The 23,125-nt window shown below is 42.9% G+C and overlaps 1 protein-coding gene across 1 annotated transcript in view; it reads left to right on the plus strand.

The window, feature by feature from the left end:
* foxo6b (forkhead box O6 b) overlaps positions 1-23,125 on the plus strand; it is a 41,463-nt gene that overhangs the window by 13,302 nt on the left and 5,036 nt on the right. The gene's annotated exons all lie outside the window — the stretch shown is intronic.

Raw genomic sequence — 23,125 nt, forward strand, 5'->3', positions numbered from 1 at the left:
TAAATATGCAAATGAGGTATGATTAATTAAATATTCATTCATCAGCATACATTTCTGCAACAGAAAAGGATTCCATAAGCATATATCCATAAGCATATATTCCAAAAACAACTATTTATCCATACTTTAGTAAAGAAATGTTAGAGTACATGATATATGAACAAACTCCTCTTTAAAATCTTTCAAAGTATCGATAGAAAATAAGCAAAATTTGGTGAATTTTCTCAAGCTTTCTCAAATTATTAAACATATGATCAGATTTTATAGTCAAATATGCATGTATGGTGTTATCTCATTACACCTGCACCAACTCGTACGAGTAGCTGATAGAAAAAATACAGTAAAATAAAGAACTGAACGGTAGTTTTTGAATTCATGAAGTGCAAAATCAACTAAATGAACTGTTTTGTTGTGGAGCCCTCAGTTGAAGTCCATTTATAAGCTAGTAATTAGTTTAGCATGGAGCATATTCGTGAAATCAGTTAAAACTAAAGTTAAACTGCGTTAATTGCTTGTACTTTAATCCAAGTGCTACACGCACAATAGCTTCTGGGTTAACTTCTGATGTCTGGGCCCATAATGATGCTATCATGTGTGATCTATTGCTGCCAGAGTGTCTCTTGTAGAAGTATAATACATTATTTGTAATGTTGGCACAGCCGTGTTTATTTCCTGCAAAGGTTTATTTTTCCAGTTTTTTGTTTCCTTCTCTGTCAACCTCTACCTTGTGAAGTGTTAGATTCCCAACTGATTTATTGGCCCCCTGCAAGTCCGACTTCATCAAATCCTTGACACTGCTCATCATATATACTGTCTTTGATGAGCGCCACTGAAGTCGATGTGTGGATTTAATAGTGGCATTAATCTGCCTGTTTAATGGTGTTGTTGAGTGGAAGGTGGTCACCCCAAGACGCAGCACTAAAAGATGAGTTACGGCCCCAGCCGGTGAACGATGAAAGGGCAAAATGCAAAACGGGCTAGATGTGAGGAGAGCGGCGGAATTGAACAAGGTCTTCATACACACCCTACAGGAGAGACCGAGGATGGGAAAGGACTTGTTACTGAACAGGCCGGGAAGATAAAAACATGTCAGACGTAGCAGCTTGTCCCCAGGTTGCTAGGTGTGGCTAAACACGTGCCTGAAGTGATATTTTATTTGTTAGCACAGTTTGTGCTTCCGCTAATTTATTGAGAAAAGATGATAATTGATTCTCATGTGACATTTTACCAGATTACATGACTAAGTTCTCATTTCTCGTCGCATCAAAACCGTGTTAATTGTTAGCTAATGAGCCTGCTTAAATATGTCTGCACTAAACATCATACTTTTTATTTTTTTTTTCTCAGGTGTTTTCAGAAGCAGTCACATTGTGGCGGTGTGTTTTTTCTTTTTTGTAATGAGGCCCGCAGAGAATTTTGTGCCATCATTTTAATTGGCTTGCGTTTATGAATACGGATAAACCAATATATATTGGAGTGATGATAGTTTTTATGAAGACTTCTGCAAAAAGTTCTGTGAACTTTCTACAGCAGTGTCACGTGACCTTTGATAGAGACACTAGAGTCACTTGGCAATAAACCCACAGAATGTAGTAGTGATCTGCTGTTGTAGTACTGTTAATCTTTGCACGATCAGCAACACCCAAACTGCAAAAATATTCAGTGTGCAATATATCAGCAACTTTAACCTGACCTGACCTAGCCTGGAAACTAGACCATCTTTCCCGCCAAAAGATGATCTGGAGTCGTGTCGGTGGAAACTGATCATGCTGAATTTGTTTTACAACAAAATTGCTGCTGTTGGAGAACCGAGCGGTTTGGCGTCCACTATCACGTCTGTAGTAAAAGATTTTGACAGCGAAGTAGCTTTAAAGGACAAACAATTACGGCAATCAATCAAGGCATTTGTCAAGAATGCTCAATGGTCAATACCCATTACAGGATACCTTAACAATAACTGTGATACTTGTTATTCTACAATTGCAATTTATCCAATGGACCTTGAAACTTTATGTGGGCAGACTGAGTTTATTTAGGTGCAAGTTTGATGCAAAGGACCATTAAAAAATCTACAGCTGTAGTATGCCTCACTTACAACACTTTGTAAAGGTGGCTTAGTCTGGGTTACTCCAGTGCATGTGTGTGTGTTTATGTGTTTGAGGGAAAGAGACAGGGAGATAAAGAGATTGGCCCAAAAGAGGTGGAAGGTGACTCCTCAGGGCCTGGCCTTCTGCACGCAATGTTTCTGTGAGTTATTTATAACTCGGACGAAATGTTTCTTTGTCACTTTTTGGCCCACTTTACCGAAAACCTTGTGATATTTACCAATTAAGCTGCAGGTCCCTGTCTGAGCTGCGGGTTAGGGGTCAACCTGGACACCGCCAATATGCTGTTATAGGTCGTTTTAAACCACTAATGCTCACTGTCACGACCACTGGACCCGACAATTAAACGTAACTATCGCTATTAGCTACCCCACATACAAGGTATGTGATAACTAATTTAAAATAACTAATAATTTTAAGTTGAAAGAGTTGTTTTCGAGCCTGGGATATTCTAACATTCAGCAAAACATGATGTCGAATCGCATTGTGGGAACTGAAGGATCCATTGCTGAGACCAAAAGGTCAAAATCCCTTTCATTCTATTGTTCTGTTTATTGTTCTCCAGCTCTGTATACCTCTTTACTCTTGTAGACAGTAATTTGAGTAAGCCTTCTGCTGCTGATTCATGCGATGCAGTCAAATTGATTGATATCAGAATCAGAATACTTTATTAATCCTTCAAGGAAATAGTTTAATTGTTTGTTGTGATATGTGCTCAACGCTGCACTGGGAAAAATTTGCTGTAATGCCTTGTTTCGCTGCCGTAATATCAGCCGTACAATTTATTATGGATTCAACTGCTTCATTTCAGTTCAGGTTTAACATTACAGGACATTACTCTAATAGGATCAAATTCTGAATCGCTCGAAACTGACTGACATGAAAACCGAGCGTTATTGATTGTTATTGTCACAAAACGCTGTGAAATTGCAGCTTCAGCGGGGATATATTGACACGTGAGATATCAGCTGAAGCCTGAAGTGCTGAAGGTGAAGGGAGGGCAGCGCGAGGACAGGACTTAGGTGTAGCGGGGCGGTTGCGTGACTGAGCAGCGCCGGGCCTGTCTGTGTAATTCTCACAAGGCGGATATTAAAGACGCAACACAGAGTCCTTCCCTCCGCTCTGTCCCTGCACTCCCTCCTCACCCTCGCCTTCCCCATTCCCTCTCTTTCCCTTTCCCCTCTCTCCGTCTCTGCTAATGATCTGCTCTGCCTGTCGCTGCCTGGCTGACTGATGCCCACTGACAGCACCACTCATGCGGAAATCTGTGCCCCCCCCCCCCCCCCCCCCCCTTCTCTCCCCTTCACACACACACAGACACACACACACTCACATGGCGTAATGAACTCCTACACATCGCAACGCTACGTTTTTACTAGGCATGTGTGACACACATGCACCATGCACGCCAGCTTGCATAAATGCTCACGGTGAGATAGATAGATTAACTAATCACGCCCATTTGTTCAGTCACATGTCAGCAGACATATATGCAGAGCAGATGACAAACACACAAACAGGCCACACAGCATGCATACGTTATCCACAGAGCACCCCTCTGCTCCAATTCTATAGCATGCTTATTGAGCAGCTGACTTACCATCCGCACATTTTTGTGCTAATGACAATGTATTGAGCTAGTGTGAATGGAAAGCTGCACAGTTCAGTGAAATTCCTGCAGTGTGGCAAAACACTTTATTATTATTTATTTTATTTTTTTTGCTTGCTCGAGGCAGAAAACTTGACAAAAAAGAATAATGTCATAAATATAGTGATGAGAATGCATTAGCAAAGCCTGGATCTTGTTAACAAAGATCCAGGTTTGTCATGATAAGCTTAGTAAAGACTTTTCTCTGTGTGCAGCAGTTATTGTTGAGCTCTGTAAAATATCTTTTCAGCAGAAGAAACACCAAGCGCGTATTCTCAGAGCTTTTAATGCGCAAACAGTTAATGGGTCACCTGATCGACAGAAAACCAATCATCAGCCATTCTCATGGTTCGTTATAGGCAGTGTTGTGCATGAACGCGTTCATATTTTTGTGAACTGTGAACTGAACGCATCATTTTTCCATCTGTGAGCGCAGACGTGAGTTTCGCTCAGTCTGGAGGGAAATAACGACGCTCAACCCCGTTCAGGAGAAAAAGAAAAAGAAAAAAAAGTTTTACGGCAGCTGTCGGCCGACGTGCGATTTACGGCATACAGCATGGCTGGTGCAGCTGAAAGAGAAGCCGCCTCCAGCACCGCAGAGGCAACTGATCCACACAAACATTTGAGTTATTTCCTAGTATATACAGTCAATGGTTATTCAAATAAGCAGCACAGATCCTGCCGGAAAAAAAATATCACGGGCTGGGGATGGATGGGCAGGTCAGTCAGAGAATAGCTCGAAGCTGCTCATTTAAAAAAAAAAAAAAAACAACTGAAAAAATTAACAGGAACTGTTCATTTTGGAGTCTATGAACTTAGTTCAAAATTAAAAAATGTGAACTATGAACTTGAACTAGCTCTCATTTAGCGTGAAGTCCTTTGTCAAGCAAAAAGCACATCCAGTGGTTCCTAGACTGAGGCTAGGGAGAGTTTTACAAGCAGGCTTCTCCAAATGCTGTTCTCAGAGATGGCTTCTAACGGACCCAGGGTGAATTGGGACACTTGGCAAAATGGGACGTGAATAGTTGAAATCAAAACAACAGGTGCTGAGACTTTGCTGTGGAAGTACATTACATAAGTCACATGCCATAATTCCATTTGACTCTTGTAACGTAAAAAAAACAAAGGGTAAGAGAAATGACATATGCTTCAGCTGGATGTTATGATATGGGTTACATGGGACACTCTTGTAACACTGCTGTATCCATATAACATGATATAAAAGAGACCTCACATGTACATTAACCCAGAACTCCAGAGATATAGCCTATAGGCAACTTTTAACACCTTGTGTGTTGTTTCCCAATAATTGTCTGAATTTTTGTGGCTGTAAATGGCAGCCATATACTGTATATATATAGGTCTTTTATGTACCTGAAACCTGTCTCTCTCTGCCTCTTTTCCCACATGTAGGAAATATTAGCCGACACGTCAGAGAGACGGTTTGTTTAATCTCGCTCAATGTGGCCCATTCATTCACATTGCACTGTGACATCTCTTGAAATTCGTGCTTCAGACGGTCTTAATAGTATTTATGCACACTTTAACTAAGCTTGGATGTGGCAGGAAACACATGCTCACACATGCTCAGAAATAAACCGTTGCCACTTCACATATTTAGCAACACCTCCAAATTGCAGCTTGTGAGAGTAGCCTACTTTCTCAATAAAATAATAACTGAACATCTTTCTGTTCTTTCATTAGTGTGTTCTCAACCACATACTCAGTACTCTCCTGCTGCTCTTGCCCCTAATTGCAAATTGGCCTCTACTAATAATAAACAGTCATGCATATGGAAATCTGATCAAAATAACCTATTTGAATCAATTCAGGGTAATTTAATCTGCAGTCATTTTAATATATATAAGTCAGTGAATGACATAGATTTGTTTCTATTTGATATATAATAATCTGAGCGTGCTCAGCGTCTCTACATCAGCGCCCTGCCAGGGGAGATTCATGGAGGTAAGAAATGAGGTCAGTAAGCAACGCTGTGATGCAGGGCGACACTCCTGGGCTCCCCTCAGTCCCAGCCTGCGCATGACCCACAGTCCCCCAGCTGATGGCTCAGCCCTACCATTACAATCAGCCAGGGAGGGGGGGGGGGGGTTACGCAAGGCTCTGCGAGGCCTGCCGGCTCTGGCACAGATTAGCCCAGGAGACTCGGCCAGGTTCTTCACTGCTGTACAAAATATCTGGGCCGGAGACCAATGAGAGAGTTGCAGGGGAATACAGAAAGTGCACTGTAGTCCAGCAGAGAGGCCCATATTCTGTCACTATAGAGTAGTTTTATTAACTGGCACTTTAAAGGGTTTTTAAGTTACTGCCTGATGGCCTTTTAATGCTAAAACCAGCAACGCTTGAATCGATGCAAGCCAGCGACTTTAGGATTGTGAAAAATCTCTGGTGTGTAATTAATAGCCGAGTTATTAAAAAAATGCTATCACTTTCACAAAAGCCAATAAAGTCTCATGGTATGAATTAATAAGCTCAGTCAAATAAAAACTGCTGTTTTGCGTCAATAAGTGAATTAATAAAAGGTCATGACTTCCTCACTTTGTAATTAGCCAGTAGCAGTAATACATTAATACCAATAAAGGCTTTTCTGCTGTTGTAAAAGTTAATAATAAAAGGTTAATGTGGTCCACATGATGCACCAGGACCCAGCCGTACAGTCTGAAAAACAACCCACAGCCATTTTTCAAAGGTTGTCAAACATCATATCAAACTTCTGAATAGTTATAAACCCAATTTTGACTTAGTTTCTCCATATGCAGGTAATTAATATAAATTTATTTTATGAATACTAAATGATTTAGGGCACAGCATTTCTTTATAGGCCAATCTTCAAACTGGATGAATATAAGTAAATAAAAATAATAATCTAATAAACTTTGAACCCCATGATTCCGATATAATCTTGACAAAGGTTCAGTTCCAGTAGTCACCGGTATGTTAGGACCCTTTCATGGGACAGCGAGACAAATCTAACCTGCTGCACACGCCGATGCTTAACGAGAGGAGAAGGAAGAGATTTCAACATTTTTCTACAAAAAAAAGGGGGAAAAAACTCAAAAGAAGGAGTGTCGGAACATCAAAAGTTTAAAGGAACCACAAAATAGAGGGACCTAAAGCATAAACCGATGACAATGTCACGAGTGGGTGTATCTTAAAAGAAGAAAAACTGTGGAAAAAAAATAAAAAATCTGCGAATATAAACGTTTTACACACCACTCTTCTTGCATGTCTTTGTTGTCTAGCTCTGCTCTATAACTATTCAGTGTGCTAAAGGCTTGCACACACATTCATATTCTTTTCGGGAGGAGTTGAAATAAACTTGCAGAGCCTTTAAGTTTTCATCTAGCACCATCATCAGGCCAGAATTTGTCCATCGCTTTGTTGTACTTATAACTTAGTTACCTGGGCGCTAATGACATGCACTTGGTAGTAAGTGCTAATTATTAAATGCTAGCATGTTGTCATGCTAAAAAACGTAATGGACATGGTAAACAGCAAACATATGAGCCTGTGTCATGCATGGGGTCAAAGTAGAGTCTTGGTTTTTTCATTTGTGCTTCTCCCTTTGTAAAATACTGAACAATTTGAACAGCTAGACAATCAGGCATATGAAATGTTTGACACTGGGACGCAGGTAGACATAATTTCAACCTAGAAAAGGTGGCTGCTTTATTATGCAGCTTTATTGAAAAGCTTTAAATATCTTTTACTTTGACATCCATACCAAAGGCAGCCTGTTGGAAGAAACTTCCAAAGCAAATATTACATTTTTCGATCAGCTTTTGTCCGTCAAACATACATGCAACTCCCGCCATGACTTGGAGGAATGGAGCAAACGCGTTTTGACAAACGCAAAAATACCCACAGAAGAAAAAAAAAAAAAAAAACACCAAACCATTTCCATTTTGCTTCAATTAACATGACGGCTTCTAACTCTGTTAGCTGTGGTCTGACCGACGAGAACAGTGAAGTAACTTCCCAGTTCAAGAAAAATGCGACGGTGCTTAGATGTGTGGCGGGGAGAACTTCAAGCCTCTAATGAAGTTTTTCGTCTGCTCTTTGAAAGACTGAAAGCTCTGCTATACTCCACCCCTCAGTTACCAGATTGACCCCCCCTCCCCCCCCTCCACTCACACATAAACACATGTGCAGACACTCAAACACACACACACACACACAAAAACACACATTCCAGCATCCCCATTAGCAATTCATGAGCGGCGTCTCATTAGACTTTAAGTTTTACCATAGGCCTCTGAAGTATATGGCTGGAGCAGTTATTAATATTTCATAGTCTCCCATTGAGGAGCTAAAAACGAAGTCGACCCGCTTCCGCTACAAAGTGACTCGCGCTCCCTTTTTTTTTTTCCTCTTCTTCTACTTCTTTTTTACCCCCTCTTTTCCCTGTTCGTTAGGCTGCCTCTCTCTTCCCCTCTCGACGCCGTTCGCTCCTCTACCGTCGCTTTCTCTCTTCAGCTTCCGATCCCTCTCTGCCACACAGACCTTAACTCAAACTGACTTAATTGGGCTGTCTTTGTTCTGGGAAATGTGGGCATACCTTCCCCTTCTCCCCAGCAGAGAGAGAAAAGAGAAGTAGAAAGTGAAGAGGAGGTGGGAAAGCGACAGACGAGGGGAGGGGAAACGATGGAGGAGAAACCTAAGTGAACCTCCGTTGCTCTACTCCTAGCCTGTGTGCCATGTTCAGGTTAGTGGGGACTCAGAGGTCGGAGGGGGGGGAGGGACGGGAGGATGCGTGTGTGTGTGTGTGTGTGTGTGTGTGTGTGTGTGTGCGTCTGCGGAGACAAAGATGGGGAGGGGAGTCTCAAGGGTTCACAGGGTATCTGTCAGACTGGCAGACAGGAGCTCTGCCCCCGAAACAAACCCATGCATGAATAAGTCAATAAAACCATGTCTGTGCAATGTGTGTGTGTATGTGTGTGTGTGTGAGACTGAGCGCATGGAGGGAAGAGAGGAGAATGAGATGAGGATGAGGGTGATGAGGCTTCTTGTTTCCCAGCGTCTGTGACAAAGAGACAGACGCCACATTCCCTCGCAATGAGAAACAGACTGAGAGTGAGGCGCACACACGCATATTCACACACATACACACACATGCGCACACACACAATGAGAGCGAGAGACAGTGCGTGATCAAAACCAGGGAAAGAGTGAGGGAGAAAGTGCTTTGAATTGGTTGGGACAGTTACAGCATGTTTGCACGTCGCACGAAATTGGTTAGAAGTGAGTGGGACTGTGTGTGTGTGTGTGTGTCAGAGTGACGCACAGGACTCAAACTTTGACCCAAACCAAGCCTGACTCAAGACCTATGTTTTTGCTATTCTCTTGCTTTCGGATCAACAACAAAAAAAAATGTTTCCTGACTAGTGCAAAATGATGCCTGCCGGGAATTTCTGTCATTTAGTCGCATTTGCGAGGTCCCAGACTGATGCTGGGTGAGGGCTAGCACACAGCTTAGGCTGCGCTTCCCAAAGGAGTCGGACTGGCTCAAGTCCTTCCGCATCAAACTCGAAAAATAATCTCTCCAAGGCTTCGTCCGCGAGGGTATTGTCATGTTGAAACAGAAAAAGGATCTTCCCCAAACTGTTGCCACGGAGTTGCTCATGCACTATTGTTTGAAATCTGTATTTTTTTTGCATGATTTGATCAAAGGGTTATACCCAAAACCATAAAAAAATAACCCTATACAAAAATATTCTGATATAAAGTGGCTAATGTGGCAAAGGCCTTAAAACGTGGTGGCATCAATTCAAATAATGGCACTGCTGCCTTCTAGCAAACTAAACTAAACAAAATTTAAAACCAGCTTACGTGTCTTACGTGTTTAGTAGCAACAATACAAATTTCCAGCAGTTACCAATACTACACTAGCACTCAACATTTCAATTAACTGTCTACTTTACTTATTAAATGTCCAGTACAGTCCATCAGCAGCGACTGTCGCTGGCAATTTGGTCCAATGATCAAGGGTCAAAAGGTCAAAGAGGTTTGGAGCTACATGTAGACACAGGACTGAGTGCAATATTAGGGACTAAGCATAAAGTGCACGTGTGCAAGCTTGTGCAGACAACACAAAACAGTGCAAACAGTGCAAAAAGTGCAAACTGTGCAGACAGAGAGTGCCAGCAGAGCAAAGATGGGAAACAGCGCAAAGACAAACAGAACAATAGAGACAGTACAAACCACTTGGGAGCACAATGCATTTACGAAAAAGACACTACAACAGACAGCAGCGACGACTAATAGGCAGACTAACAGAGTATGAGTAGAGTATGGGTGATTGTAAACATAAGTTAGGGTGATGTCTAACTTCAAAATGTTAGATTTATGTAGGTTCCTAGAACACTTGAAATATATATATACAGTATAGCTATAGCCAAGTCTTCGTCCTCCCTACAACAGCCATTCAGATATGCTGCAAATATTTTTGTACTCTGCACTGAACATATCCAGTGTAGTGTTTTTAAGTCCTAACCCAGCTGGACTGGACCCAACTTGACTGGATACTGTATATTTTCCCTTCATTTTGAAGCATCCATCAAGTATATTCAGAAGTAAACCCAGTAAACTCCGAACCCACATTTACACATCAAGCCTTGTTTGGGCCTCAAGTCAGTCATTTACTGGGTCCTGTCAAATTAAGGGTGGAAATCAGAGCTCTAAACCGCTGCGCCTTTTGCCATTTGTGGGTTCTAATATTGAATTCATTTTATTTGCTGCAAATTTTTTTCCTCACCAGTCTAACGCAATATTTTCCCTACCCTCTCTGTCGGCTTTCCCTTTTCCCAGTAGTCACCGCATTGCCTCTTGACAGAAGTGGTGCGTCAGACAAGCATCTGACAATTGTGTTCCTGTTTAACAATTTATAAGTGCAAGATTTACACGCGGTGCTGTGCTAATTTCATACTCTTAACAATAACCAGTACCTTTGCCAGACTTTGGACGGCACAATTTATTTTTAAGCCATCAACACTAAAAAAAGTTGTCATTGCAGAATAATTTACAGGCTTTTGTCTGACGGTAGGGTAGGAAACATGGACGCAGACAGAGCACACTCAATAAATAACAACCGAATGTCACCCTGAGCCCGTCCCAAGTTTGATGCTTTGCACATAAAAAACGGTGGCGATTAAAGCCTGACAAACATCTAGTGTTTAGGTTGAAATGAGATGGTGAAATACTTTTTGCACGTAGAGTGGTTTGAATTGTAAAGATTTTAAGTATAAGTATATTGTAGCTTTGCAATTATAGCTCCCCCAGAGCGTAAGTATTCCTCAATGTGACAAACCAATCCAAGAGAGTGAAAGGAATGATTAATAAGAGCCAATGAAGTCGGCAAGAGGAAAAAGAAAAGAGATGTGTGCAGGAGGGAGGGGAAGGGTTGGGGAGACAGTGAGCCAGAGAGAAAGAGATGGAGGATGGAAACAATTCACTGTCCTTGAAAACCAATAAGGCTAATTTGAATTTGAGACCGAGGACTTCTTCTCTGTTCTTTCGCCTCGTATGACCTCCTCCTCGCCCTTCGTCTGCGCTCCCCAATCAGTTTAATCTCTCTCCGCTCATCCCTCACAGATGCTCTCCCTCTCTCCCTCACCCCCTTCCATCCGTCGTTCATTACTGCTCACTCTCACCAAAGCAGATTTCTTTCCATGACGGATGGGCTCTGTGAACACTCGCCCAAAAGCTCTGTCACATCTTCGGCTTGTGTTGTAAAAGCTGCGAGGCGGTCGGTTCACTCGGGGACATGTGTGGCATTATGGGGGTGAGGGGAAATGAGAGAGTCAAGAAGAGGTTTTGTGTTCCGGGGGTACTTAGAATCTTTTTGGCGTCTCTGTCAGCGGCTGGATCTAGTTGTGGTCGGCCAGGCAGCGACCAGGCTGGCCATGGGAAAGCCTCCGCATGCACATGGGTGCTTTCAAAAGAGAGAGGGTGGGGGCTTTTTTTTTCTCAAGGTCTCCCTTTTCTCCTTCTCGCCCCATCAATTTTCCCTGTGCATTATTGCAACAGTCTCTGTGGTTCTCCAACAAGCCCACTGCCTCGCAGGCATCTTTACAAGTCCTCCTCTTTCAACATCTTAACCATAACCCCCTCTAGCCTTTCTCTCCTCACTCCACTGTGCCCTCACTTTTCCTACCCGTTTCTCTTTCCCTCTGTGTCTACGATGGTCAGGTCTCATGGGGGAAGACAGTTGGCAGGATGCAGGCTTGCTGCCATGGCAACAGGAACCCTCCCTCTCCCTCAGGTCTCCTTAGCAACTAGTAGCTTGGCATTGTAGTAATGAGCCGGCCCAGCATGCCATGCTAGCGAAGCACGAGATGTGTGTGTGTGTTAGTGTGTGTGTGTTTGCTTGGCTTTGTCTGTTCAAAGGAGGATGCAGAAGGATGCTGAGTGGTGTGATGTCAACTGATAACACAGAGTTATTATTTTTTTTTTAAGTATATGAGAATATATATATATCATCCTCATCATCTTAATTTATTTTCAGTTCCACTCAAAAAAAAAACAAAAAAAAAAACGTACAGCCCTGATCGGGAAGAATGACAGTCGCCACACATCACTCATACTGCGGAGCCGAGTGCGATATTTTCCCTTTTAAAATCGGCACGCTTCAAAAGAGCACGTCTGATGACAGATGTGCTTATCTTAAAAGAAATTCGAGTTCCCTAAAACTGTGACTGAGTGAATTAGCAAAATAGTTTGGTGGGTGAAAAAAAAAGAGATCTTTTTCTTTCTTTTTTTTTTTTTTTTTTTTTAACCGTGCATACAACGCTGACTGTATGAAAAAAGGACTAATTGAATCAAATCATTCTGTGAAATATTTATCATTACTATTCCACTCTAGCTTGGTATTTGAGTGTGGGCCCCAAAGCTGCTATCACATTACTGAGAAACAATTAAAGATGAAACTAATGATGTTCCATTATGAACGGAGGCACACCACCCAAGCTGCACTGAAACATGATCCGGAGAGATCAGTGTGAGCGTTGTGTTTTGATAAATGTTTCTATCTGAGGTTAGAGCGAGGATTCCGGTGATTTACTGAAATGTTTTATGAAACGAGGCTCCTGTAAAGGGTTGTAGGCTGCTGATGTGATATTCAGGCCTGCTTCCAGACTGAACTGTACATTTGTAAGCGTTGGATTGGCAGGATTAGCATGCTGTGTTCATGAAATAAAATAAATAAAATCGCACGGTCGTTACATAATTAGTGACACATATGGATGAAGTGAATGCAGTTATTCAGGTTGTTGCAAATGACTTATAAAAATAACTCTTAAAATGTCGCTTCCAAATGTTTAACCATTGTCATTAAAATGGAACCTGACCTATTGTCACTTGAAGACTGCTGAGCTTGATACATCCAGTGAAGAGGCTGCTGTGTACCACCAAGTGTGACGTTCAATAACATCAGTGTCTACTGAGTGGTTCTGAAACCCGGCCTGAAACCCCCTGAGCAAGCCTGAAGGCGACGATGGCGAGGAAAAACTCCCTTTGAACAGGAAGAAACCTTGAGCAGGACCCAGCTCATGTGGAGGGACCCATCTGCCTAAGGCTGGCCAGGTAGAGACAGAAAAGAGAGTGAAAAAAATTGATGTCAGCTACAATATCATGTTTTCCACGCGAGCTAAAAATGTCATTACCAGGACAGATGTGACTGTGGTTACAGGGAAAGACATGATAAAATTCCTTCTTCCCTAAAAACATCACCTGTAACAAACACATTGACAGGCTAACTGGATGACTTAAGTGCGGCAAAATAGCTGTTCAGTCTGATTATCAGACTAGTGATGTTTGCAGTTGAGGTACTTTAATCAAGCGGCGGTTTGGGAGCAGAGGTTCTCAGACTGAATATTTAACAATACTTCAGTTTTTTTCAGATTAACAATGAATATTCAGCACAAAGCGTTGAATACGCATGGTCACGATTAAGTGGCTTCTCTGTACAACTTTGGATTGAGGCGTAATTGAGGACTTTAAAACTTGATCACCTCATCTTTAGGTGTCTGTTATTCATTCAAGGTTACGGCGTTCTGTTTGGAAACTCTTTAATTACGGATGAAGGGCCAAAAGGTTGAACTCATTATTTGAACATAAGAGACAGTTGTTATTCTTACAACAAAGTGTGTGGCGGTGTCTGATGTTTGTTGCCGTCCCTCCAGTTCGTCGAGCAACTGCAGCCTTTGTTGCTTTTTTATCGGTGCGTTCCTGCCCATATCAGCTTGTGTTCCGGGGATCAGTGCATTAGCTGGAGGTGTCGCACAGCCTCCGGTGTGCGGATGGATATGACAGCTGAGTGTTGAGGTGGGTGGTGCTCTCCTGAGACCCGATGGCAGGTGCGATCAGGCCTGTTTATCAGCTTCTCCTTTGGCTCCCATAGGTGTCACGATGCTACACCTGGCGTGTGAAAGCTCCCAGGGGAGGGATAGAAATCACAGCCGTGGAGGTGACTCCTTTTATGAGTCAAAGGTGGAGATGACAAACCACGTTTACTCTTGTTACTCTAATTGAGGGTGTTTCTGCTGTATTTGCGCGGTTTCTGAGATTCTGTTGGAAGTGTTGCACTACAAATGGAACTAATGATAGTTAGTTTGGATAGCTGAAATAAACATATGAAACTTGTATTATCATGTGGGGGCCTTCATTTAATGTTAGTATTAAATAATAATAAAATAGTAAGTGTGGAAATGACCACTATAGCTGGAATTTTTTTTCAGTCAGTAGAATATCAATACAGATTCTAACGCTAATATAAATCAAACAGGGACAATCAATCAATCTTTATTTGCAAAGCACTTTAAGAACAACACAGTTGCCCAACACAGTTTTGCAACCTGTCCCTTCTAATGCAAATGCAACAAAAGACAAAATATAACTATAGTTTCACCCCAGAGTGATTACTACCACACTACTTCATTAAAATTTAAGCAAAGTCCTCGAGCAGAACATAGTGGTTTTCCTCCCTTCTGGTGTTTGTGATGTAAGGAGGACGCGCCGCTCGCAACCACTCTGGGTCCATCAGTCTTTACAGAGCCGGCTGAGGCCTGTGGACCGGGCATCACTGGCACGCAGGGAGGATTTTCCGATCCCCTGCCCTGCTTTCAGATGCTCGTTAATCTGCCGGCTCTATTTTTATCTGCCCTCTCCTCCCGCCCCTGGGCTCTCCGCCTTCGCTCGGCTCCTTATGTCCGTCCGCAGAGGGAGAGGCTGCCTCGGCAGGCCGGCAGCTCCAATTAGAGGCCTCTTCGCTGGGAATTGGGCTTGCTGTCCGCCCCCGGCCCCTCAGGCTGTCTTCCCATCTACCTTTTCTCAGGTTAGCCCCAGACGACACCTCTCTCCACCTCTCTTCTCTCTCCCTGTCTGCCTTGTTTCACTGTCTACCCCCCCCCCCCCCCCCCCCCAAGAGCCTGTGGAGCTCCACAGGGAGTAAGGGGGAGTGAAAGGCCTTCTGTCGCCTGAGGGCTGGCTCTAGTCCCTCGGCTGTACTTTGAGGAGAAGCTAACTGGTGCACCTTTCAGGAGGCAGCCTCAGTACAACTGCTGGAGACACTAACTCTGATCCAATTGTCACAGCTACTGCGAGTTTACAACTGAAACTGCTGCTAGTACTGTAAACACTGTTTCTTGTTGTTTAAAGAAGACCATCAGGACCCAAAGACACAGCGAGTTAAAAAGAACCTTACTAATGTTGTTCCATAGTTTTGTTCTTTTTGTTTTAACCTGCTACATTAGAGCTTTTCTGAACCACTCTCTACAACACAAAATGTTCTTTACATTCAGCATCGCATGACAAACTATATTTCATTATACTATTCTTAAATAATCTGCAATGTGGTACATGTCTAAAGAATCAGTTTCTGATTCTACAGTGTTTAGTTATTGTTACAGTATGTGTAATTAGTAGGGCTGTCAATAGATTAAAATATTTAATCGCGATTAATCACATGATTTCCATACTTAAAACACTTTAACCGAAATTGATCACACTTATTTTCATACCAGTTGCACCTGGGTAGGATATTTTTCAAGTTGGTATTACTATCAGGAGACTATCAGGACCCAAAGACACAGTGAGTTAAAAAGAACCTTTTTTTTTTGTTTTGTTTTAACCTGCTACATTAGAGCTTTTCTGAACCACTCTCTACAACACAAAATGTTCTTTACATTCAGCATCACATGACAGAAACTATATTTCCTTATGCTATTGTTAAATAATCTTCAACGTGGTACATGTCTAAAGAGTCATTTACTGCTGCTTTAGTTTTCAGTTATTATTATGTGTAATTAGTAGGGCTATCATTAGATTAAAATATTTAATCGTGATTAATCTCCATTCTTAACACATTTTAACGCAAACTAATCACACTTATTTACAAACCAGTTGTAAATGTATTTTTCAAGTTGGTATTACTCTCATCAACATCTCAGCTGCTCAAAAAGCTCTCTGCTCAGTTCACATTGACAGTAAATGCAGATAACTTGTTCTTGTTGTTGTTGCTTCTTTGATCACTTCCTGATTTCCCAAACTACACTTTGGGTAGAGGTCATAATAACATAACGCATGTGCGATAATTGTGCGCTAATAAAAAATTAACAGTGTTATGAGCAATTTGCGTTAACACTTTATTAGCTTTGACAGGCCTCCTAATTAGTAATATTTACCAAACTTTATTGGCAGTGATATTTAAACAGTTGCAGCAACACATTTTTATTCTAACTGATGGGACTAAACAACCAAGTTATTGTCTCCCTTAAATGTTCCAAACTAAACTTCATTCCTCCGGATGCTCAGATCTATTATTTTCCTACAATCTTGCAAAAGAATAGCATCTTTCTTTCCCAGCTTAGCCCCCGCCTAAACTCCACATGCTCACACCTTCTCCAACCTCATTAATCCCTCAGCCTCCCACTTCTTTATTTCCCTTCAAAGAGACAAGCGCTGCCCGTGACATCAGTCACAGGAAGTGAATCTTTAGCGTTGACTAATTTCCATCGATTGCCTCCAGACAGGCTTAGCAGACGAGACCCATTCCCACACAGAGCCTGGCTGCTCTCATTTAAGTCTCCCCGCCTGCAGAAAACGCTCCACAATGAACGCAGTCAGCGCTTTTATCTTCTCCCCCACTCCTGCTTATTATCAAATAAATGCGCGGCATAGAGAGATACCCATTGACAGGACCGTGCATAATGACTCCTGGCTGTGTGAAATGGATTAATAAATAATGCTTGAGCAAGGGGAGAAAACGGCTTTGCCTAGTCCCAGTACTTCTCAACAAGGCGGCATAAAACAATCCCCACAACACTCAGCTAGGTTTGGGCCGGACCACATCTAATGGGGCACTGCATGGAATTTAAAACGCAACTCTCCTCTTGACTGTGCCGTAGAATGCTTCATAAATTAGAAGTGGGCTCCTTAAAATGTGAAGCAGACAGCACTATAAAATCCACTACATGATGTTCTACTGAATCCTCCAAAGAATCCCCTCTAAGAAGTATCTCTCCCGTGAGGACAGAGAGGTAAAAGCAGCCTATAAAAATGTCCGGAAGCACAACTTCTCTGCAACTTGTTCCCCCGTTTCGCTGCAGTTGAAGGTAAATCAGTTTCCTTTTTTGCTTCTGCCTTCATGCTCTCATGAGTGTACCAATGGCTCAAAGACACATATCCTGCAGTTCCTGCGTGTAGACTCAATCGAAAGGCACACAGTTGAGCCTGCAAACACAAGAGGCCTCCTTGTTTTTAACAAAGCATCCCCATCCATGCCCTGTCAGTGACATATTGCTTCATTAACACTCTTGGCTTTGTGTATATTGACAGCTTTTTCAAAATGGCAGAGAGTAAAAGTGTTCCTGCTGCCGGCTCGGCACCAACGGGGCTTAAACAGACTAAAAAACCCAAACTCAGGCTGTGATAGTGAAGTGTGCCTTGACTGCCACTGTGCCCTCTGTGCCAAAGTAATAAGTCTGTCTGAGACACGGGGTGAAAAGGTCTCAATCTCCTTAACGCTAGATTAAGGAGCAGCTTGATCAAGGCGTCTTAAGTGCTTCATTTTGGAATCAGGATCAATAGCCACTAAGAAGAATTGAGCTAGGAGCTTCGGTAGGTAGAGCTGATTGAATAGAGGCTAATGACTTCTCAGAAGCCCTTTACAGCAGAGGAATGGATCATACTGTATATCCTGCTTGTGATTTTTTTTGTCTGTTTTAGATGTTTGTCATTGAAATCACACAGAAAAACTTTTTCTCTTCCCCAGTTCAGACAATGTAATTCAAATTACACTTTTCAATATGATTTCATTCATATAGCCACAATAGGAATCCAAATTGTCTCAAGATGCTTTACAGAACCCTTAGCCTGAAACTCTAACATAGCACCAAAGAAAAAGTCCCTTTTAACAGGAAGAAAACCTTGAACAGAACCCAGCTCATATGAATGGGGGTCCCATCTGCCTGAGGCCGGCCGGGTAGAAAGTATCAACGCTTAGTATTAAGATGGATGTACTAACAGGCAGGACTCTGGTGATAAACATGTTTTCTATCAAGAGCAGCGACTACAGTAAAGCTAGGATGTGACAAATAGTGCGGGGTCAATCCAGACGTATTTTGCAGCCCCGTGAAAACCTGTGCTTGTTTTTCTTGGCGCCCAATAACTGCCCGACCAATTACGTCTATCAACGGCGCGCCCACCCTCAATCGCCATGATCCGACCAATCCCCACCCTGTCTCTGTGGTTTCAGGGTGAAACCCAGCTGAGGAGTGCCCAGAATTAACTAGGATTAGCTTTGGATTGTCAGGGATTACTCAGGCTGGAGAGGGATTAAGTATGATTGCCAGTTTGGGGTAGGGTGGAGGGGGGGTTATGCTGTGTGTGAGTTTCCGTTGCGCGTGCACGTCAAGATGAACACGTTGTAAAATATATATTGGCGGCGTTTGTTTACATGTGTCAGCTCAACTTCTGTGGGCCTTTACACTAGGTACAGTCGATCCGCAGAGCTTTACTGCACATATGGGGGAAAGCCGAAGGAAAGAATGTAGACAACACAACAAAAGCAAAAGAAAGGACAAGAAGTAAAACCAATAACAACAGACTTAAGATAATAAAATAAATAATAGTAATAGCCCTGATAATAATAGAAGCATTATGATACAATGGACCCCAGGGCAAAGTCATGCTCCTACACAGACATCCAGAAACACAAAACAGCTACAAGCTACCCTGTGTACCTTACAGATGTATTGCATCATTTTACATCTATTTGTAGCTAGTTTGCATCTGTAATGCGTCATTGTGCTCCTGCATCTCATTTTGATGTGTGAATCTGGGATGTTTTACAGGTGAAGACGTGGGTCTCGCTGACCCCTTGACCGCTCATTCTGCAATCCTTCCCGGACAATAATAACAACCTTACATTGGCCGTTGTATAGAGGTAACACATAAGGCTATGCCCAGACACAAAGCTTCATTGAGAGAATTTGCCAGTAACAGAGAGACAGCGAGAGGGAAAAGGGCTACATCATTCTCGTTGCTATGCAACACAAACTGGATAATTTGCAATGGATGTAATTAGCGTTAGCTAGGTTACCCAGAATAAAAAAAGGACAAAGGGGGTTGAAAATAATAATAATCAAGAAAATTAGCCATTGCTCTGTTATTGCTTTTCAGAAATGGAGGATGTGGGCACGTGGCATCTTGCTGAAGAGAACACACTGGTTCTGATCATGCAAAAGACTGTTAGTATTATTTTGTCCCCTTTATTCTATTTAACTGCTAACACAGTATGGGCATTTATATAGTACAGCAGATGTGTGATCTGGCACCTAATTCAATTCAAAAGAAACTGGAGAAAACGTTTTAAATAGTATTCAAGGTCACAAAATTAAACTAAAGCAAGATAACTAGCATGTTTCCTGAGCTTTCACATATTTTTTCATTTTAAAGGCTAGTCAGTGTGAGGGTCAGGGCCACGTATGCCACTTTCGACACTGCATAAATGTCCTGTTGATGAAAACAAAGCAGCTACCTATCTAGGTCATCTTGCATGTTACCCCCTTCACCATGACAATTGAGCAAACTCCATCTGATGAAGACCACGTGGTACAGTTGACAGTTATGAACAACGCAAAAAAATAGTGTCTATAGAAACATGATGTGGTTCAGAATCATATTCCTCTGTCTGTGGTATTATCATGCTGAGCGGTACACTCAAAGCCAGACATGAATTGTTGCCTGGTGTTGCATTTAGGAAAAGGGGACAAGTGTAAGGATTCAGTGTACAGGCAGATCTGTGTGTCCACGGGCCATTAGCTAACCACTGGACTGACTATCCCCTGACTCAGTGAAAGCAGCAGTGTGTCAGGGTCAAACTCAGTCACTGTTTATGTAGAATATACAGTAATAGAGCTGCAAACAGTGCAGCGGATTCCCTGTAGAGGAGCAGGGTGGATGTGAGGACAGATTCAGTCATTGTTCTCTCTGCAACAGTGCATCTCCTCCCGCATTAGCAGGGAGGCAGAGGCTGAAAGCAAGCTCAGAGCAGTTTCCTCCACTTCAGAATCACTCTTTCTGACAAGTTAATATATATGCTGAAGTTGGGACGGGCAGCTATGTGCCACGGAAGGCCGCAAATCTGAAGGTTTCATTTCAGCCAATGGTCATGTTGGATGATTTCACAAATCTGATCCTAGGCTGTTGCTGACAGTGTGCTTATCATCTCCTCTATATTGACTTTGATTGCCATAATAACTTTAAAATAACCGACATAGCCACTGCAATGTGATGGTTGAATCATGCTCTAGACTAGACTACATTAACCTCCAAATCATTGAAATGAATAAGAGATTGTTTGATTTTTTATTTTTGAGTCATAAATGCTGCGACTTAACTGCTTTCCAAACCATTGCAAAAGTGACAGTGTTTTCTGATCTGACACAACTCTGGTTCAGGTTTCGTTAACATTAGGCGCCTTAACAGTTCCTCCCTAATACAAAGTTAAGTCATGTCCAATTAAGCCCGTGTGTAAATCGAGCAGGTCATCGTCTGCTTCCTGCACGGTCGGCAACCTTCGGCTAACCCACGTCTGACATGTGCCATCTCCTGCTGACTGAACCTGAGAAATGGCAGCTCTGAACAAGGTCGGGAGAGTCAGGTCTGGACATTGACATGCATGAAAATAACTTTGTAACTTAGTAGTTTAAAGGCTGTTTTTGCCAACATTATTATCATGAAATTAATTTAGTTTGACAGAGTACGTTTTTATGGTCACATATGTCACTTTCAATTTCACTTGATGAACTGGATGTCTATTCAAGTTCCGACCTGAAATGGATACGGCTTGATCAATTTCCACACAAAAAATATGAATAAAGTTTTATCGGGAGTCGACTGATGTTCAAAGACCTCCAGAGGCCTCTCGTAGCTTCATTTGTCTCAAGCTAATATGCTTGAGGCATATGAGGTTTCTCTGGATCATTATTGCTCTCCTGTGTTTAGATAGGGCAGGCAATTAGAAATCATTGCACAGAAATGTGGGCACGGAAATTTCAGCACTGATTGGGGAGCGCCAGAGTTTCAGCTAGTCGGTGTCCATTTGCAAAGAATGTCACTTTAATCGTGTAATCAGAAGACAATGCAGAGCAGAGAGCTGCCACAATGTAGTACTGTACAATATATCAGCAGGCGAAGGAATAACAGCCTGCTGTTGTGGTATAATTGTTGCTCCTCCACACACACACACACACACACACACACACACATAAAACTGCTAATCACAGCTTGGTACAGGTAGCGAGGCATTGGGAGTACTGGTGATTGAGCCTCCCTGGTGGATTGGAAGTAGGAATCTGACAGTCTCAGATAAAAGGCTGTTTGGAGTTGCCTGCAGCATCAAACAGCATCAGCCTCCTCCCCACCTCCTCCCCCCTGCTTCTCCTCGCTACCATCACCTCCCCTCCCCTCCCCTCTCTTCTCCTTTTGGTTTACTCTGTTGCCATGGCTACGCTCACCCGGAGCCGTCATGTTGTGGAGGAACCTGTCGGGGCGCCGCTCTCAGATCACCTGACGCGGGTCGCCTCCACCGGCGGCCTCTTTCACACGGCGGCGCCGTTCAATTTGGCTTTGATTAAGTCTGCTCTCCGTAGCGTGCCGTGGCTGAGGAGTGCAGTCGGGGCTATTTCGTCGCCAGGTTTTGAGCTTGTGCAATTCTGTCAACCTGGTGTTTTGGAGAGGACCCCTCTGAACAGCAGAAAAAAAAAACATAAATACATCTCTCCTATCCAATTTCCACGTCTGTGAAGAGAGTCTAGTCAAAGCAGCGTGATTTAAGTGGAGGATTGGGCGAAATTACCTGCTAGGAGTCGTGCTGTGGGGATGTGTGTAGGTGGTGGGGGCTTTTCTGCGTGAATGAAAATAGCAGTAGTTATGATAGGAGAAGACTGATTCGAAACCCACTTAAAGCTGAATTCCTCCCGTAAACATTTTGCGAGAAACCTATTACCTGCTGCTTTGGATGCTGTGCTTTTCATAATACGCAGCGACAACAAAGAGCCATCACCTCTTTCAGTTGGCGGTCCAGCTTGCAACCATGTGGCCGCGCGTGCTGCAAGAATAGGTGCGTGTAAATGTGCGTGTGGAAGGGGGGATTGAGGGCAGCGGTGTTACATATGCTGACTGTATGATTGCACTGAAGGGTGAAATGTAAGCTGCCCCCCCCCCATCGAACACAGATTTTCAGCTCCCGCTGTTTGTTTCCGACGTTTGCTTGCCTCTCATTCAGTATGAATGAATGAGTGAATGAAAGAGGGGAGGTGGGGGGTGAAAGTTGTGTAAGGTGATGAGAGGATGGATGTGGAGCCAGGGAGAGAATGAGCAATGTCGTGATCAAGAGAGGCTGGGACACAGAGCGGGAGATGAATGGGGCTGAGAGCAGGAAAATTGGACAGGAGGCGGGGAGTGAATGAAGATAGAGAATGGCTGGAGATATCGGGAGACAGAGATTGTGAGCTATGTGCAGGTAATAAACAAGGCAGAAATAGATAGATATCTCAGGAGAGGACGGAGAAAAGTGTGTGATTGAGCACGAGGGGTGGAGGGGTGCGGGGTCTCTTCCTCCCCAAAGAGCGGAAAAGAGGAAAAAAGTAAAAAAATAAAAAAAAGGGAAAGAAAGAGAGGGCAGAAAGGGAGAGAGTGTGAATAATGACACAAGCAGGAAAGATTTGGATGAACATGCTGTACTTAGACTAACTTGGCCAGCTGAGATGATGTGTATCCCTGCTAAGCTCTCCTTTAGGCAGGCTTAGATCTCATCAACTCACTCCAGGTTGGCACCAGCTTCAAATGCTGCTGT

The sequence above is a fragment of the Chelon labrosus genome, assembly GCF_963514085.1.
Source record: "Chelon labrosus genome assembly, chromosome: 16".
Taxonomy (NCBI): Eukaryota; Metazoa; Chordata; class Actinopteri; order Mugiliformes; family Mugilidae; genus Chelon; species Chelon labrosus.